The sequence below is a fragment of the Callithrix jacchus genome, chromosome 7, assembly GCF_049354715.1.
Source record: "Callithrix jacchus isolate 240 chromosome 7, calJac240_pri, whole genome shotgun sequence".
Taxonomy (NCBI): Eukaryota; Metazoa; Chordata; class Mammalia; order Primates; family Cebidae; genus Callithrix; species Callithrix jacchus.
Genome location: NC_133508.1, coordinates 108,768,778 through 108,781,213, shown reverse-complemented (window position 1 = coordinate 108,781,213; position 12,436 = coordinate 108,768,778). Strand labels below are relative to the sequence as shown.

Sequence of the window (12,436 nt, the reverse complement as noted above, 5' to 3'; positions counted from 1 at the left end):
TGAACTTTGAAAAAACAAGTTTCTGTCTGCCAAAATGCTGATAGAAGAAAACACCAATAAACACATTTTTCAGTCTTATTTTCTGTTTTGTACATTTATTGGGTGTCCTCTTTCTTCATTTTCAAGACATAGCCCTTTGGGAATGAGAGAACATTTGCTATTGTGCTACACACAGGCTGGAAATGTGGAGAGGCCAGGCTGGCCATGCCAAGGTTGGATGACACTCACACTAGCATGAAGAGTGAGAAAAAAACACTGTGCTGTGAGGTCATATTTTCATTTAAAAAAAAAAAGTCGGCCCTGAGATGGTCATTGGAGTTTCCAAAATGTGCCTTTTCTTACCTCCTCCTCCATCATACCACTTTTATTTTATCCATTATTTGCTTGCAGTCACCTCCGTTATTTTCATCTTTAGCCCAAATAAATACATATTCCTTAAGGTCTCCTCAAGTCCATGATGATGTCAGATGCTAACCTCCTTACATTCAGTACAGTTGTCCCTCAGTATCCTCAGGGGAATGGTTCTCAGACCTCCCTTAAATATCAAAACCCGAGGATGCTCAAGTTCCTGACGTAAAGTAGCATAGTATTTGCATATAACCTGTGCACATCCTCTTGTCACTTTAAATTATCTCTTGACTAATAATATTGCCTAATACTATGTAAAAGCTATGTAAATAGTTGTTATATTTTATTGTTTATGGAATAATGATAAGAAAAATGTCTGCATGTTCTGTACAGGTGCAATTTTTATAATATTTTTACCTGAGAGTGGTTAAATCTATAGACTGAGAATCCAAGAATATGAAGGGCCAACTGTATTTATTTAATAAACCTTATGTGAGCACTTGCCGTGGTAATTGTGCTGTGAACTCCTGTGAAATACTTGCTATGTGTATCATTAACATGCTTTGGACTGCACATCATAGAAAACCCCTATACAAAGTTGTTTAAGCAAAAAGGAAACATTATTATTTCACATAACAAGAAATTAGTCCCAGCATGGGTTCATTCAGCAACTCAAGGAAACCGTTCTGTCCAATGTTTCATCTGTTTTCTGTGAACAGCCCTTAAAATCCCATTTGAACTCTGCAGTCACAGGCTTTCCATGCAGACACATCAATGGCCAAAGGAAGAGAAGCCATTTTTTTCTTCCATGTTTCATTTCATCAGTGAAAACACATTCCCCAGAATCCTCAAATCCTCAGCAGTCTTCCCTTTCATGTCATTTGCCTCAATCATTGCCAAGACTGAGTCACATGCTCCTTTGTAAACCAATCGCAGGCCAGAGGTATGGCATAACCCAAACTGATTTCGACTATTGGGGATTTACATTTGAATCAATGAATTCTGCCAGCAAAGAAGAATATATCTGCTACATTATATATCTATAAATGTATTAGAAGATGAAAGAAATCAATGAACAGTCTGAGGAGCAATACTCATTTATGTCCACCTGCATATTCTTTATGTTGTTTTGTTGAAGAATGTGTTTGGCCATGCACACTGTAGCATGTTGTCACAAGCACTCTTTTTTTTTTTTTAATGAGACAGAGTCTCATTCTGTCACCAGGCTGGAGAGTAGTGGCTCGATCTTGGCTCACTGCAACCTCTGCCTCCTGGATTCAAGTGATTCTCCTGACTCCTGTAGCTGGGATTACAGGCATGAGCCACGACCAGCTAATTTTTATGTTTTTGGTAGAGACAGGGCTTCACCATGTTGGCCAGGCTGTTCTCAAACTCCTGACCTCAAGTGATCCACCTGCCTCAGCCTCCCGAAGTGCTGGGATTACAGGCATGCACCACTGCACCTGGCCATTATAAGCAGTCTTTATATCAAAGCCATGAGATTTCATATTCATATTCATTTAAGTGGGTATCAAATGCATATTAGTTCTAATTTTGTATTTCAAAATTTAAACAAGCATATAATTGTTACTGCTACTTTTGGGTGGATTTCATATGATATTAATATAAGCAAAAAGAACACAATCCTGTAAAAGAATGTAAAAATAATACTACTATATTTCAGAACAAGAAATTAATGTCTTCTATAGACATCGTATTAATAATGTCAAGATAATGTTATATAATGTAAAGAACAATGCATAGCATTCATCTATTCAAACTGCAAGTCATACAATTACACTTTAAGTGGCTAAGTGATGATGCAATTCAGTTTAACTCATGGATCATCATAAGGTTATTGCTTTATTTGGGGTGAGCGGGGGAAGGAATATTTTTTCTCCAGCAAGTGCAAGCACTCAGTTTCATCCTGTTTGGTGATGAATTGAGATCAATGTAGCAAATCCTCCTCCTTTACAAAGGTTTGGGCTTTTGTTTTCTGCCTTTCCTAATTTAAAGTAACTTAAATTGACTTGAATGGAAGCTTCCAGGGTATACTCCAGGGAAATAAGGCCAGTTAGACAAATTTGGACTTAGGGAAACAACTCTGTTTAAGAAGGAAAAAAAAAAAGAAAAAAGTTCTGTTTAAGCAGAAAAACAGATTTTGTTGTCTGAAAGACCTGACATTAAATCATGACTCTACTAGTTACTAGCTATGTGGATTATTAAGACAACCGTGTATTAGTAACACAACCTTTCCATGGCTTCGTTTTCTTTTTTAGATTAGAAAAGAAATACTCTATCAGTGTTTTTGTGTGGGAAGCAACAGAAACCATCACGAATAACTTATACAAAATGAGATTTATTAGAAAATGATCCTAGAAGCTACAACATCAATAAGAGCCTGGTGAAGCAGCCCTAAAAATAAGCAGGGAACAAGGGAGCACCAGAGGGCCAGGAATTAGAAAACTGGAACCTCAGCATGAAACTGTTTGAGCCATTGCTACTGCCTTGGTTGTTTTAATAAATAACATCCAATCTACCTGGGAGATTTAAACCCTCATGAAAGAGCTCCCAATTCGCTGAACATATGCCATTATTCCTGCTCCCTGTGTTGCCTGAGACAGAGAGAGGGAATATTTGCCTCATTTGGCTTACATGGTAGAACCTATTTATCTTTAATCCTTCCACCAAGGCTACATGCAATGGGGAAGAAGTAATTCTCCAACAGGAAAAACAGGCTATGTTTATCAGCATATGTCATTTGATCTTCACAAGAACGATGTAAGGTATTTGAATCTCAGAGAACAGACTTAAAAGGTCAAATAATTTTCCAAAGTCACACAGACAGTAAGTAAAATAAGGGAGCCAGTTTTCAAATTTGATCCATTTGTTTCCAAATTGTATAGTATTTTCAATTACACCACACCACCATTTTTGTGAGGAAAAAAACCTCTAATTTTATTACATCTGGAATTATGTAATACTTTTGCTTCATTAGTAGTTGCAGGAAACAGACAATCTGAGATCTAAGATCTCAAATGGACTATCTGAACAGTGTTTGAAGTCAGGGAGGTCAGGGTACATCTGCTCATAATGCCGTAGAAGAAGGGTTATAGGTAGTTCATGGTACATGGTGACAAGGATATGTGGTTAATATAGCTAAAAAATTAGAAGAATCTGATTCTGTGAATTACTGAATGACAATGTAGGTCAAAAGTTATGGCACTATTTGGAAAACAACTCTGAGAAATGGAATGATTATTTGAAGACGATTCAAAAACATTCAGCACCTCAAGACCCTGATTTCAGGATCTCAGACTTGAAACAGTTCAGTTGCAAGTCAAGTTGCAGAAACTGCTCGGATCTTACAAGCAGAAAGTGACTTTTCACAAGGCATTAGGGTTGACAAAATTGTTTAGGCTGTGATAGCAGGCTCTAGGCTAACCAGAATTAGCTCCCAGAGCAACATCGTATTTTCACCAAGGAAACTGCTACTTTGGCCAATATAAAGAAGCTGGATAATTCAGGAAGTCCATCACAAAACTGTACACTCTAGTCTGGGCTGATTCCATCTCAAAAAAGGAAAAGAAAAAGAAAAAACATGCTTCAGACTCTTGAGATCAGCAAGCAGTAACCAGCACTGTGAACTCTAAAGCTACACTGATACCTGAAAGACTCACACACCACTGCCTCCTTCCCTGTTAAACAAGGCTTGGGCCACATACATCTGATTTGTGGAATAGAAATCATATCTGGAAATCTAATTCCAGTGGAGTCTGGGAATGTCATGTTTTAGCTTTCCAGCCTCTGCAGCATAAGAAAATACATCCGAAGGATATTGGAAAAGTATCAAGTAAGCTAGTCTATACTATCTACCACATCATCAACATGTTTTTAGAAAATTTGTGTGTCAAAGAGGAAGAATGTAGGATTAATTGTTGCAAATATATTATACTGTAAAGAAAATTAATAAGCCCATAAACCATAAATTTAAAGGAAAAGTACATTTTGCATACAAAAGGAAATATTTACTCATTTTTACTAAAAAAAAAATCTAATATATGCTAGGGTGTGTATGCTTCATAACGGACTACTCATAAGCAAAATTTCTGAGGCAGTCTTCATCATTCATAGCTCAGTAATGTTTACTCTTCAGCTAGCACATTATTTTCATTTTGAACCATCCTGAGCAGACTTCATATTAGTCAATTTGGCTAATGTTACAAAAATGGAGACAAATAGTGTGGAACAGAGTGTGCAAACTCAAAGAGGCTTGAAAGACCTGGATTATGAGCAAGTAAATGACTTGTGGAATTTAGAATAACAATGTGTAAAAGGCATGAAACTCTGGGACCAAAATAATCAGAGGAGCTACAACTTTAAAGGGTTCGGAGAACAAAGTACACATCAGGAAGGAGCTCTCAAGTGATTACAGATATTATACTAAAATCATCTGCCTGGGAGACAGCTGTGAGGGAAAGAGGAAAGAAAGTAGCCCCTCAGTAGATGGAGAAAAAAGGTGCATCTTCAGATGTTATTATGACATTAGACAAAGTGTTAGTGTGTTGAATTATTTCAGCAAGAACTCCTGATTCTGCTGTGCTGGGCTGTCATGTTGATTACTAGGGATTACTTCCTAAAAATGTGGTGTGGTCTTATTGAAAAAAAAAAGACTGGATATATCTTTTTTCATTTTTAAGCAACTTAAGTGGTAAAAATTATTCTAAGTATTTTGTTCCTTCTTCTTGATTTCTTATGTCTCTATATGGAATAGAATTGCTCAAGATGCTTGCAACTGCTGTGTAAGCCGGCTGTTTCAGACAATCACGTAAACATAGTTCTCTGCTTGATCATTGTCTCCAGGGTATAGTATGGAACACTGCGGGGGAAACAAGTAAGTGAAGATTTTAGAGACTGTATGGATTTTCCAAAATAATGAGAAAAATAGCATTGTTAGGTATTACTTACAGTATTGGTATTATTGTTACTAATATCATTTATTGATTTGTTATTGTTGCCTGGAACTGTGCTAAATACTTTGCATAAATTAATATCCTTGTTTTTATCTCTAGCTCTTTTTTGGTTTGCATTCAGGAAGATAAAACTGCCAAAATATCTGTTTAGGCCTCCTATAACAGACCCTTAGACAAATATTACATTAAGTATCAACTTTTTAACAGTAGATGCTAAACTAGCAATAGAAGGATAAAAAGGGAAATATCTTCTTTGTGTTTCAAAGACTATATTTGAATCTAATTGTCACCCTGTTTGAGCATGTGCTTATAATAAGTGAACCATCAGCCAGGTTATTAGGAAAGGTGTCCCTCCTCATCCTTTCATATTCTTCCTGTCTAAAGAGATCAGTTAGACAAGAGAGTTTTGCCCTCTTCTCTCACCATGAAAGTTATATGGTAAAAAAAAAAAAGTTTGCAAAAAAAAAAATCAGAAAAAGGAATGTTATCCAAAACATATAAAGAACTCTTAAAACCCAACAATAAAAACACAATCTGATTTTTAAAAAATGGGCCAAAGACTTTAACAAACATCTCACCAGAAAAAATATACAGATGGCAAATAATCATGGGAAAATATGTTCCACATCATATGTCATCAGGGAAATTCAAATTAAAGCAACAGTGAGATACCACTATACACTTACTAGAATGGCGGAAATCCAGAACACTGACAACACCAAATGCTGAAGAGAATATGAAGCAACAGGAACTCTTACTCATTCCTGGTAGACATATAAAAGTGTACAGCCACTTTGGAAAACAATTTGGCAGTTTCTTGTAAAACTAAACACATGATCCAGAAATTTGCACTCCTTGGTATTAACCTTAAGGAGTTGAAAAATTATGTCTGCATAAAATTCTTCACACATATGTTTATGGTAGCTTTATTCATAATTGGAAATACTTGGAAGCAACCAAGATGTCTTTCAGTAGGTGAATGAATAAACAAACTAAGGCATATGAAGACAGTGGAATATTATTCAGCACTAAAAAGAAATATGCTTCTTTGCACATTATTAAGTGAAAGAAGGCAATCTGAAAAGGCTACCTACTATATTTCTAGTATATGTCATTCTAGAAAAGACAAAACTATGGAGACAGTAAATAGGTCAGTGGTTACCAGGAGCTGGGGAAAGGGTGAGATGAATAGGCAGAGCACAGTGAATTTGGGGACAATGAAAATACTCTGGATGAGACTATAATGGTAGAAACTCTCATTAAGCATTTGTCTAAACCCAGAGACTGTCAATACCAAGAGGGATTGGTATTGACAATTGTTATTACAATACCTAATGTAAACTGTGGACTCTGGAAGACAATGAAGTGTCAGTGCACAGTCATCAAATGTAACAAATGTACCACTCTGGCAGAGGATGTTGATAATGGAGGATCTATGCACAGGGGAGAAGGGAGTATTTGAGAAATTCTGTCTTTTATTCAACTTTTTTGTGAAAGCTTTTCTAAAAAATAAATCTCTATTTTTGAAAAGTTACAACAATCCAAAAAAGTTATATGATAAAAAATATGGCCAAAGAAGAGGAGCATAAGAAATAGGGTGAGTTTGCCTTTCCTCCTTTCTTCACCTCCTCATACACACAATTATCTAAACTAAACAAAGACTAAAATTATCAAGGTCAGTCAACTCATGGGAATACCCTCAAGCTTGGGGACAATTATTTATTTAGTAACTTTGATGTCTGCTGTTAGAAAACACTCTATAGATATTTTTATTAGCCAAAAAATGCCCAATTATCATCTCCAAATATTAGAGGTTTATTATGCTCTATTCAATTTCTTATGGAAGTTGGAGATAGAGTTTTGTACAAGGAAAAATTTGAACCAAATCAGTGCAGTATCACAAAGAGCCCTTAGTAAGTTAGAAGTTGTTTCTTGTATTTGCATTTTGCTCACTGTGAATTTGCAGGCATTACCCACCTTCTGTGGGCCTCAGTTTCTTCATCCCTAAAAAGGAGTTAGACCGGAAGACTTAGATTTATATAATCTTACACCAATTTGCTCAGCCACAAAATGATGGAAGATTATTAATACTATTGGATAGGGGCTGATAACACATTTTTAAAAGGAAAACCTACATTGTGAATTCAGCAATAAATTATTGTCTTAGAACTTTTCAGTTGCACATACTTTCTGGTAATATTCATTAAATTAAAGGCTATTTGTAAGTTTCCCATATCTTGATTTATTCTAGTCTGAGACTGTTTTCTAAGGGGATAATCTCATTTATGATATTGCCTTTTTAAAGATGTAGAAGCATTACACAGAAAGATAAATTTCCACTGCCAACTAAATGCAAATGATCACTATTTTGAAGGAATACTTTCAAAGCTTTATTTTATACAGATGCATATGGAGATTCTTATATATTTAAGGGTTACTGGCAATAACAATAAATAAAATTAGTTGACCCTGGAGATGAAAACAAAAGTCTTATATGAAGGGGAATAATATTCTAATCATACCAGAGATTAACATCCAGGTGGTATTTTATTCATAAGCCCAAATGGACTCACTTTTAGAGTGTTCAAAATCACCAGGAAAATTGGTGTAAAGTCTATTTTAAAAACTGTAATAGAATGGAAAGCTGATACTTGCAAACTAGTTCGCAATCAAGGCCTAAAATCCATAGTCACACTAAGTAGGATATGGTTATATTTGATCAGTTTACCTAAAAAACTTATATGGTTTTCACATTTATACCCCTCAAGGTCATACCAGTTATTTTCCAGAGAATATAGAAAATAATCTATACAATTTTCACTTTTTACTTCTAAGAAATAGGTATTTAGGTGGAAAAAAATCCTTAGTGAAAGTGACATTTTTAAAACCTTTTTAGATACTGCTATTATAGAAATCACTGTTAAATGCTAGGCATTTTCATTTATTTTTTGTGTTTTGAAGCCAAAAGCCAGAAAGTCTTAGCTACTTAAAATCAACTACTGACAGTTGCCTTTGAACAGAAATGGAACACACCTCATATCACTGCTGCAATTCTTCCTTTCATAATTATGGGACTCTCTCTCTCGGCCTGAATATGACATTGGACTCTCATCACAGCACACCTGGCAACCACTACCAATGGATAAGAGTTGGCAGTGAAGATAAAACCTGTGAACCACGTATGACTTATGAGTTTGATACCTTTGTGTGGCTAGATCTACATACACATATATGCACACGTACATTCACACACAAATGCCTCGTTGGAGGGCTGTTCAGTCACTGTTGCTTAAGCTGTAATACACCATCATCTCTATCATGAATTTTTCCAACATTTTCTAAATGGGCCCCATGTTACTGTGTTTACCCTCATACACTCTGTTCCCCACTTTTAAAATATAACTTATATTATGTCATTCCTTTCCTCAAAAATCTCCAGATGTTCTCTCTTTCACTTAGAGTAAAACCATCTACAAAACCCTAAGTGATCTGGCACCGTCTTATTTCTGTCTTCATTTTCTAGTTCTCTTTCCATTGGCCACTGTTCTTGAATCAAACTGGCCTTTGTGCTATTCCTAGAATAGGCAATGCCAGGTGGACTCTGTCTTCTTGCTTTAAATATACTGGCTGTTCTCCTGTCTGCAACATAACTTCCTCCAAATATCTACATGGCTTCTCATTGACTTCTTCAAGTCTTTGCAAAGATGTCCTTATTGAGTGTGCCCTGTCCTGAGTACACACTTTCCAGTTGTATCCCACCTACCACTCTCAGTTACCCATCCTGATTAATTATTAATTCATTTCTTCATCTCATTTATGCAAAATAATTATTGTATTTTCATTGTCTTTGCCCTCCTCAACTAAAATGTAAATTTCATCAGGGTAGTGCTTCATTCAATACTTTGTCCCCAGCACCTAATACAGGCAGTATGTAGTTGACAATTCTTTGTTGAATTAATGCACATATCATGCTAATGAATTCATAACACTTAGGCCCACAGGAACTAAGGGAAGTACAAATGTGAATCAGGCATTGGGATAATCCTAATAAAAATCACTTCTATTTGCCTTGTGCAGTTTGAAGACTTGCTATTTTGCAGATTAAAAGTAATAAATATCACAACATTGGTATTTCATAATAACCTCAAAATCCTCTAATGGCATGAACTATTATGGAAAATTAAAGAAATTAGAATTAAAAATGGGAAAGCAGAACATAAAAAGTATCTTAGTCATATCATTTGATCCTGGGGTTTGTTTAAAATAGTGACTGCTTTTTTGGCAAATGTATGTGTAAGTATTTTTTTTTTTATCAGAAAAGATTTTGTGAGCTAGGTAAACATATTTCTTCACTCTTTCTCACCACCTAACAGTTTGTTCTACTTTATTTAGAAAGATTGGTTGTGGCAGGTGTTTTTTTCCCTGCCATGTTAAAAAAATATTCTATACATGCTAGATAGTTCTCATCAACCCAGCCCAAAATACCTTTTTTGTTACTGTTTCCAAAACTAGTTATTTAATATTAATGTAGTTTTGCTTTGGCAACAAGGAGGATGAATAGCTGTTTGTGGTTTGGGTTTTCTTTCTGTCTTTGACTATTTAGTGTAGAGAGGTGTCAGTATGAGGAGTTAACAGTGCTTTAAAAAATAAGCAGGGGGTTAATCCTCATTGCTCTTGTTTCAATGTTTCGTCAATATCAAAAGACCTAGTGCTGCTTATAAGATGGTACATTACTCCCAAAGCTCAGTGTTTGTGATCTGCTGTAGAAATTGGGCTTCCGATCTTTGGAATTAGGCTAGTTTCCAACACCTAAAATACAGAGGAAGTGAGAAAAATAAGGTTCAGGGATTACAAAGGAGAGAAACAAAAGAAAAATTAATAAATTTTAAACCATAACTTTAGCCTAAAAGTGACTGAAAAGCATTTCTGCACCAGGCAAACAATAGAAATAAAGGAAGTAAAAAATTAACTGAAAGTTCATATTTTAAAAATAGCATCTCAAAAAATGCTTAAAATAATAAAATGAGAGAGAGAAGACTAAGAAAATAAGTGCCAAGGATTCTATATCATCTGTTACCAAAAAGGTTTACAAAGTGGTTGTATTATGAGGAAGCAAAGAGATTCATATGTATATATATGCACTCAATCTATGTGGACAAAACCAACAGAAAGGCTGCAGTACTCCAAACAATTTAGGTCCTCAAAAATCATTGTGTAAAGGAGAATGATTATGGCAGAGAGAAGAGATTACAGTTTTTTAAAGTATTTGTCTATAGCAGCTAAACCTATCAGGGCTGGGCATGGTGGCTCACTCCTATAATCCCAGCACTTCCAGAGGCCAAGATGGGCGGATCACGAGGTCAGGAGATCGAGACCATCCTGGTCAACATGGTGAAACCCCATTTCTACTAAAAATAGACACACACACACACACACACACACACACACACACACACACACAGAGAGAGAAATTAGCTGGGCATGGTGGCACCTATCAGACTTTTTTTTCAGTTCCTTCGAATAGGTGAGCACTGATTGAGCACCTACTTTGCCAGGTTGTGGGGAGTTTCTGGAGGAAGGCAGAGAAGGATATCATGGAAAGGCCTGGGCCTAAGCTTTCCCCACTGACCGGCTATGCAACCTCAAGCAAGAGATACGTCAATATCCTTGCCTGATAAAGCCTTAATAATGGAGTTATGAAATGAAACTGTTATAAAAAATAAGCATGCACAAAATTTATAAAGATACTTATCTTTTAATAAGCACTAGCTATTATTATATAAAATAAAGGAAATAACATTTAATAGAAGCAGACAAGAATTTAGATGTGAAAACTGCAGATTAGACTCAGTCTCCAATCTTTACTAGGTATGTGATTTTTAGGTGAATTATTTCACCTCTCTGAATCCCTATTTTATTAATTATAAACTAGGAATAGGTATTCCTATTATCCAGGGTTCTTTGAAAGAACAGAAGGTTAGGTATGTAAGGTATTAAGCATAATTCTTAGTGTGGCCAAGACTTGTGAAATAAGTTATTATTGTAAATATCTCACTTCCTGGAGGGCACAATTCCATTTTTCTGCTAGTGGGTTCTGAGTCATCACAGTGGTATAGATAGAAGATCTCTGACAACAGATACCGTGTGTTTTAATATTAATACTATAACCTCATTCATTCATTCAGTAAATATGCATTGCCTATCTACTGCGTGCCATTACTGTTCCAAATTTGGAGTACCAAAATAATACCCTCAGTGAGCTCCGTTTCTAGAAAAAGGAGACGAAGGATAAACACAATTAATAAGCAATCTTGGAAGATTATAAATGCTATCTAAAGAAGAGAGCTAGAGAGAAGGAGAAAGAGGAAAAGAGAAAAGGTAGTGGACAGAACAAAATAAGAGGGATGGGACTTGCAATTTTCTTTATTAGTTACTTATTACCCTAAAACCTTAAGCAAGTTACTTATCCTCCATGGCCTTAGTTTCTTCATCTCCAAAATTGGGAAAATAATATTGCCAAATTCATATAGGATTGTTTTGAGGCTTAAATTTCTCCAAGTAAAGAACATAGAACAAGGCCTGACACCTAGTAAACATTCAATGGATATCGACTATTATTATTACTTTTTTTTTTTTTTTTGAGACAGAGTCTCGTTCTGTCGCCAGGCGCCAGGCTGGAGTGCAGTGGTGCGATCCCCGCTAACTGCAACCTCCGCCTCCCGGATTCAAGCAATTCTCCTGCCTCAGCCTCCCAAGCAGATGTGACTACAGACGCGCGCCACCACGCCCACCTAATTTTTTTATATTTTGGTAGAGACGGGGTTTCACTGTGTTGGCCAGGTTGGTCTTGATCTCTTGACCTCGTGATACGTCCGCCTCGGCCTCCCAAAGTGCTGGGATTACAGGCGAGAGCCACCGTGCCCGACCTTATTATTACTATTATTATTCGGAGTCAGAGAAATATGGCCACTGTAATTACGTGAATTGGCTGAAATGTCATTTATCAACTTCATTGTTTTCAGGCTATAGTAATTATCCAATTTCCACTGTTTCAAAAGCCTTACAATATTTACAAGTGAGCCCTCCATGAAAATTTCATAACCAAGTAAAATTTA

At 36.0% G+C, this 12,436-nt stretch overlaps 1 protein-coding gene across 5 annotated transcripts in view; it reads left to right on the top strand.

The window, feature by feature from the left end:
- Window positions 1–12,436, top strand: part of NEGR1 (neuronal growth regulator 1) — a 925,952-nt gene that overhangs the window by 823,117 nt on the left and 90,399 nt on the right. The window lies entirely within an intron of this gene.